The following is a 7,704-nucleotide window of genomic DNA, read 5'->3' on the forward strand; positions in this document are numbered from 1 at the left end:
AGGGTGTGTGGGTGGGCTTTGCAGTGCTGGCACAGAGTCAATGTTAAATAAATATCAATTAAAAAAAATCTGGAAAGTGAACAATGTGCTATAATTTTGAAGGAATAATACAATACATAATCATCCTTTAGTCAGGTAATTCATGATAAAACTGAAGAACAAATCATTTTTATGAGTGGACTCATGATCCTTTTTGACTGTTAAGTTAGTTAAGTTGCTCAGTAGTATCTGACTCTTCGCGACCCAGTGGACTGTAGCCCACCAGGCTCCTCCATCCATGGGATTCTCCAGGCAAGAATACTGGAGTGGCTTGCCATTTCCTTCTCCAGGGGATCTTTCTGACTCAGGGATCAAACCCAGGTCTTCTGCATTGCAGGCAGATGCTTTAACCTCTGAGCCACCAGGGAAGCCCTTTTGACTTTTAAGAGGAAATAATTCCTTCATGAGAAATACTCCATGAAACTTTCATATTTCTTAAACAATATTTGTAGCATCTCTAGGTTAATATATTGACAACTATGCTTTTCCTGTTTGTCTGTATTTCTCTTGCAAGATTATTTCCTCTTTCAAAATCAATTAACATTCAGAAGTTATTTGAGTTACATCTTATCAGACTGTAATTATACTTGCCTAGTTTGGAAATCATATACTGAGGAATGGGCTCCTCTAATTCCAAAATAGTTCCCCCTAAACACAATACAATAAACAAGATGTAGCACTCTTTCCCTTAATTTCTTAGAGAATTCACCCACACAATCTGCTTGTGGAGTGGAGTTCCCTTTGGTCCACATCTTCTCTAGCATTCGTTATTGACAGACTTTGCAATGAGGACTATTCGAACTCGTGGAAGCGGTCCCTCCTTGTAACTTGGAGTTGAGTCGCTCCAAACATTAGTGTTATGGAGCAAGACGACATTTAGGAAATGCAGAGAAATTCTATCATCTCCCTGCCCCAACTGCTCTTGTATTTTCCCATCATATTGAATATATGATCACATCCCTTCATGCTTGTTCCCCACGTTAGTCTCTGATGTCTTTTCCCTGGAATGCCCTCTGCACTCTTTGGCTTCCATCCCATAGGGCATTTTCATTTCTTGAACGTCCTAAGTTTCCCTGGTCACGTAGACTTCCAGGATGCTGTTTTCCCTGCCTGAAATTCTTCCTGCATCTCAACCCTGGTTTACGTAGGTTCCACCTATGGACCTCAACGCAATGGATACTCTGAAAAGCCTTCCCTGACACCCAGGTTTTGGTGAGGGTAGAGGCCCCTCGACAAGTTCTCCAAGGATCTGCCTGTGATGTATCATTAGATTCGTCTCAGTGAAAGCAGGAACTCTGTGTCTGCTTCTCTCCGCCTTCTAGTTCCAGAAACTTATTACATGCCTCCCAGCTCATCGTAGGTGCTCAGGATTTACTTAGTGTGTGAAAGACAGAAAAGTTCTTGGAAGCCTCAAGGTGTCACTTGGCTCGGCACTTTTGATCTCTTCGTATATTTGGCGATTCAATTCTTTATTTCCTGGGTTGATGTGTACACTATAATCAAGGCACAATCTAAGGCACTAAGACATATCCATAAATATAGGTTCTTGCTTTCAAGGAACTCGTACAGCAGATTTCTACAATTTAGGGCTTCTCAAAAGCTCTACAAGAACGTGAACGTTGAGTATGATCCATTTTCACTTCAAAGAAAGATATTTTGATTTCCATAGCAAAGGTGGAGACCTTCCAACGTTTAGTCCAATACTTATACCTTGACCATTTCAAGCAAGTCTTGTGGTTCCTTCTGGAGGTGTGTGGCTCTTGCAGAAACGTGAAGATCTTCCATCGTCCTCGGACTTTGGTGTCATTTGCAATCATAAAGAAAGCTTCCAGATATAGGTTCCAGACCACCACCACACACAGTCAGTAGCCAAAGGAGTGGATTCCAGGAATATGCGTTGTTAACCAGCATCACCGTTGATATTTCTGCTGCACACTCAATGCAGTAGCCAGGGCCTGGATTGTCCACTGGGTCTCACGTGGAATGGAAAGAAGGGCTTCCTCCCCCTCCCAAACATCCACCCCACTCTTGACAGCCTTGTGACTAGAAACGGGCCCCGAAACAAGAATCAGACAAACCAGATAAGCCCAGATGGTAGTTCATGAGATGAAGGAACTAAGCAGCTGGTTGGGATGGCGCCAGGGGGAAAGGTTGCTCTTTTTGTCTCCCGCTCTACTCCTTTCTTCCTGGACGCCTTAGGGGTTCATCGTGGAGATTTGAAATAAAGTTCACCAAAGTCATATGTGTTGAATCAAGATTTTGCATTTCACCATCTCTCAAAAACGAAGAGTGCTTAACCTGCACAGGTTTCTTTCAAAAAAGCCAATTGCTTTTCAATTCTGGGGTTTCTCTCTTGCCTTGTTCAAGTAGCCTTAAGAGTAAAAATCAACGAAAACTAAAGAAAGATTCCAAGATACCAACAAAGGACACCTTCTGTTTCTTCAATCATCTTTCCACTTAGTAGCACACGAGCTCTTTTCTTTGTATTTTGCCTAGGGAATTCGCAATGTGCTGGTTCAGAAGGCAAGGCATCCGCCCGCAGGAGACTCGGGTTTGATCCCTGGGTCGGGAAGATCCCCTGGAGAAGGTAATGGCAACCCACTCCAGTATTCTCGCCTGGGAAATGCCACGGACAGAGGAGCCTGATGGGCCGCACTCCATGGGTCCTATAAGAGTTGGGCTCAACCCAGCAACTACGAACAGAAGTATTTCCAAAGACCACACTCGTGTGTGTGTGTGTGTGTGTGTGTCTGTCTGTCTGTCTGTCTGTGTGCCTGCCTGTGGTTCGTCTGCTCTCACAGGAAGGTCGGGTGCTTGGCGGGCGGCGTGGGGACAAGGGGGGCGCCTCGGTAGGGCAAAGGGGCGGGGCTGAGGCGCTCCGGTCGACCGCGCCTCCGTGGCTCCCGGTGGGTTTGGGCAGCGGGCAGGTGCCGGGCAAGTTGGGCGCTCAAGATTCGCTGCGCCTAGGCCCGCAGGAGGTTCAGAGGCCCACGGGCCGCGGGGATCGGGAGGCGGCGGGCCCCGAAGACCGACACCTCCGGGGTCGCGCGGCCCTGAGCGGCGAACGGGATGGGGAGGGGAGGCCCCGCTCAGCCAGCGCGGCCGGGTCTGGAGTGGCCGGGGGTGGGAGGGCGCCGAGACCTCCGCACCCCTCAGCCCACCCCCCAGGCCCCGCGCGCACGCACGCACGCCCTCCCGGTCACTGGGGGGTCCTGGAAGCCCATCGGGCCCCCGGGCCCGGCCAGGCGGTTGCTGGTCTGGTGTTGGCGGTGTTCGGGGGCCGGGCCGGCGTCAGCAGGCTGGAGTGCGGTCGCGGGTCGTGCGGCTCAAGTACAGCACGGCCCCCCGAGGAGAGCGGCGGCCCGTTGGCCCGACCTGCAGGTCAGAGCGAAAGGGAGGCGAAGCGCAAGGCTCTTAGGGCGCCCCGCGGCGGCCGCGTCCGTCTCCGGCCCTATCGGCCTGAAGGCGCCCGATCTCGTCTGATCTCGGAAGCTAAGCAGGGTCGGGCCTGTTTAGTAGCTTGGATGGGAGACCACCTGGGAATTCCGGGTGCTGGAGGCTTTTTTGCCTACCAGAAGAGGTCCTTTAGCCCCCGCCCCGCGTCCCAATTCTTGGACCCACACCCCCCTCGCCCCCCCGCCACCCCCGCAGCCCCAGCCCCTCCCGGGGCGGGGGGAGTGAGTGGGTGGCCGGGGCCCCGACTCCCGCTGCAGACCTGGGTTGCCTCCCCGCGGCCCGCGAGCCCCTCCGCATTCGCATTCGGCTTTCAGGAAACCAGACGACCGGCCGTCCCGTCTCCATCTGGGGCTCCTTTGGCTTGCCTCAGGCAATCCCGGGGCTTGCACCGACTCCAGCCAGAGCCCCAGCCCCCGCCCCACCCCCAGCCTCGCAGGCGATCGCGCATGCGCATGCGAGCGCGCGCACTGATCGATGTGCCCAAACGGGGCATCTAGCTTGTTGGCTTGTACTGGGGGTGGATCTATGCCTGGGAGTGGGACTGCTGAACCATAGGCTACTTCTACGTTTAGTTCCTTCGCGAACCTCCATACTCTTTTCCATCCCGGCTGTACCAACTCCCATTCCTACTCAGCGTGGAGGAGAGTTCCCTTTGCTCCACAGCTTCTCCAGCATCTGCTAAGGACAGACATTGCAATGAGGCCCAATCGGACTCGGGCGAAGTGGTCCCTCCTTGGCGTTTGGAGTTGAGTCTCTCCAATCATTAGTGATGTGGAGCAAGATGACCGTTTGGAAATGCAGATGCAATTCTGTCACCATCCTGCTCCAACGGCTCTTGTATTTTCCCATCATATTGAAGATACGACCAATTCCCTTCATGCCTGCTCCTCACGTTCTTCTCGGATGTCTTTTCCCTGGAATGCCCTCTGCACTCTTTGGCTTCCATCCCATAGGGCATTTTCATTTCTTGAACGTCCTAAGTTTCCCTGGTCACGTAGACTTCCAGGATGCTGTTTTCCCTGCCTGAAATTCTTCCTGCATCTCAACCCTGGTTTACGTAGGTTCCACCTATGGACCTCAACGCAATGGTTACTCTGAAAAGCCTTCCCTGACACCCAGGTTTTGGTGAGGGTAGAGGCCCCTCGACAAGTTCTCCAAGGATCTGCCTGTGATGTATCATTAGATTCGTCTCAGTGAAAGCAGGAACTCTGTGTCTGCTTCTCTCCGCCTTCTAGTTCCAGAAACTTATTACATGCCTCCCAGCTCATCGTAGGTGCTCAGGATTTACTTAGTGTGTGAAAGACAGAAAAGTTCTTGGAAGCCTCAAGGTGTCACTTGGCTCGGCACTTTTGATCTCTTTGTATATTTGGCGATTCCATTCTTTCCTTTCCTGGGTTCATGTGTACGCTATATTCAAGGCACAATCTAAGGCATTAAGACATATCCATCAGTATGGGTTCTTGCTTTCAAGGAACTCGTACAGCAGATTTCTACAGTTTAGGGCTTTTCAAATGCTCTAGAAGAATGTGAACGTTCAGTGTGATCCATTTTCATTTCCAAGAAAGATCGTTTGACTTCCATAGCAAAGGTGGAGACCTTCCGACGTGTAGTCCAATACTTAGACCTTGACCATGTCAGGCAAGTCTTGTGGTTCCTTCTGGAGGTGTGTGGCTCTTGCAGAAACGTGAAGATCTTCCATCGTCCTCGGACTTTGGTGTCATTTGCAATCATCAAGAAAGCTTCCAGGTATAGGTTCCAGACCACCACCGCACACACTCAGTAGGCAACGGAGTGGATTCCAGGAATATGCGTTGTTAACCAGCATCACCGTTGATATTGTTGCTGCACGCTCTATGCAGTGGCCAGAGCCTGGATTGTCCACTGGGTCTCATGTGGAATGGAAAGAAGGGCTTCCCCCACCCCCCATCCCACCCCCCACTGTTGAGAGCCTTGTGACTAGAAACGGGCCCCGAAACAAGAATCAGACAAACCAGATAAGCCCAGATGGTAGTCCATGAGATGAAGAAACTAAGCAGCTGGTTGGGATGGCGCCAAGGGGAAAGGTTGCTCTTTTTGTCTCCCGCTCTACTCCTTTCTTCCTGGACGCCTTAGGGGTTCATCATGGAGATTTGAAATAAAGTTCACCAAAGTCATATGTGTTGAATCAAGATTTTGCATTTCACCATCTCTCAAAAACGAAGAGTGCTTAACCTGCACAGGTTTCTTTCAAAAAAGTCAATTGCTTTTCAGTTCTGGGGTTTCTCTCTTGCCTTGTTCAAGTAGCCTTAAGAGTAAAAATCAACGAAAACTAAAGAAAGATTCCAAGATACCAACAAAGGACACCTTCTGTTTCTTCAATCATCTTTCCACTTAGTAGCACACGAGCTCTTTTCTTTGTATTTTGCCTAGGGAATTCGCAATGTGCTGGTTCAGAAGGCAAGGCATCCGCCCGCAGGAGACTCGGGTTTGATCCCTGGGTCGGGAAGATCCCCTGGAGAAGGTAATGGCAACCCACTCCAGTATTCTCGCCTGGGAAATGCCACGGACAGAGGAGCCTGATGGGCCGCACTCCATGGGTCCTATAAGAGTTGGGCTCAACCCAGCAACTACGAACAGAAGTATTTCCAAAGACCACACTCGTGTGTGTGTGTGTGTGTGTGTCTGTCTGTCTGTCTGTCTGTGTGCCTGCCTGTGGTTCGTCTGCTCTCACAGGAAGGTCGGGTGCTTGGCGGGCGGCGTGGGGACAAGGGGGGCGCCTCGGTAGGGCAAAGGGGCGGGGCTGAGGCGCTCCGGTCGACCGCGCCTCCGTGGCTCCCGGTGGGTTTGGGCAGCGGGCAGGTGCCGGGCAAGTTGGGCGCTCAAGATTCGCTGCGCCTAGGCCCGCAGGAGGTTCAGAGGCCCCCGGGCCGCGGGGATCGGGAGGCGGCGGGCCCCGAAGACCGACACCTCCGGGGTCGCGCGGCCCTGAGCGGCGAACGGGATGGGGGAGAGGCCCCGCTCAGCCAGCGCGGCCGGGTCTGGAGTGGCCGGGGGTGGGAGGGCGCCGAGACCTCCGCACCCCTCAGCCCACCCCCCAGGCCCCGCGCGCACGCACGCACGCACGCCCTCCCGGTCACTGGGGGGTCCTGGAAGCCCATCGGGCCCCCGGGCCCGGCCAGGCGGTTGCTGGTCTGGTGTTGGCGGTGTTCGGGGGCCGGGCTGGCGTCAGCAGGCTGGAGTGCGGTCGCGGGTCGTGCGGCTCAAGTACAGCACGGCCCCCCGAGGAGAGGGGCGGCCCGTTGGCCAGACCTGCAGGTCAGAGCGAAAGGGAGGCGAAGCGCAAGGCTCTTAGGGCGCCCCGCGGCGGCCGCGTCCGTCTCCGGCCCTATCGGCCTGAAGGCGCCCGATCTCGTCTGATCTCGGAAGCTAAGCAGGGTCGGGCCTGTTTAGTAGCTTGGATGGGAGACCACCTGGGAATTCCGGGTGCTGGAGGCTTTTTTGCCTACCAGAAGAGGTCCTTTAGCCCCCGCCCCGCGTCCCAATTCTTGGACCCACACCCCCCTCGCCCCCCCGCCACCCCCGCAGCCCCAGCCCCTCCCGGGGCGGGGGGAGTGAGTGGGTGGCCGGGGCCCCGACTCCCGCTGCAGACCTGGGTTGCCTCCCCGCGGCCCGCGAGCCCCTCCGCCTTCGCATTCGGCTTTCAGGAAACCAGACGACCGGCCGTCCCGTCTCCCTCTGGGGCTCCTTTGGCTTGCCTCAGGCAATCCCGGGGCTTGCACCGACTCCAGCCAGAGCCCCAGCCCCCGCCCCACCCCCAGCCTCGCAGGCGATCGCGCATGCGCATGCGAGCGCGCGCACTGATCGATGTGCCCAAACGGGGCATCTAGCTTGTTGGCTTGGACTGGGGGTGGATCTATGCCTGGGAGTGGGACTGCTGAACCATAGGCTACTTCTACGTTTAGTTCCTTCGCGAACCTCCATACTCTTTTCCATCCCGGCTGTACCAACTCCCATTCCTACTCAGCGTGGAGGAGAGTTCCCTTTGCTCCACAGCTTCTCCAGCATCTGCTAAGGACAGACATTGCAATGAGGCCCAATCGGACTCGGGCGAAGTGGTCCCTCCTTGGCGTTTGGAGTTGAGTCTCTCCAATCATTAGTGATGTGGAGCAAGATGACCGTTTGGAAATGCAGATGCAATTCTGTCACCATCCTGCTCCAACGGCTCTTGTA

At 54.1% G+C, this 7,704-nt stretch overlaps 2 pseudogenes; both read left to right on the top strand.

Annotated features, from left to right (window-relative positions):
• Positions 1-3,480: 3,480 nt before the first annotated feature.
• On the top strand, positions 3,481-3,600 carry LOC129640806 (uncharacterized; annotated as a pseudogene).
• A 3,249-nt stretch (positions 3,601-6,849) lies between these two features.
• LOC129640807 (uncharacterized) lies at positions 6,850-6,969 on the top strand (annotated as a pseudogene).
• Positions 6,970-7,704: the final 735 nt, after the last annotated feature.

This window comes from Bubalus kerabau, unplaced genomic scaffold, assembly GCF_029407905.1.
Source record: "Bubalus kerabau isolate K-KA32 ecotype Philippines breed swamp buffalo unplaced genomic scaffold, PCC_UOA_SB_1v2 scaffold_40, whole genome shotgun sequence".
Lineage (NCBI taxonomy): Eukaryota > Metazoa > Chordata > Mammalia > Artiodactyla > Bovidae > Bubalus > Bubalus kerabau.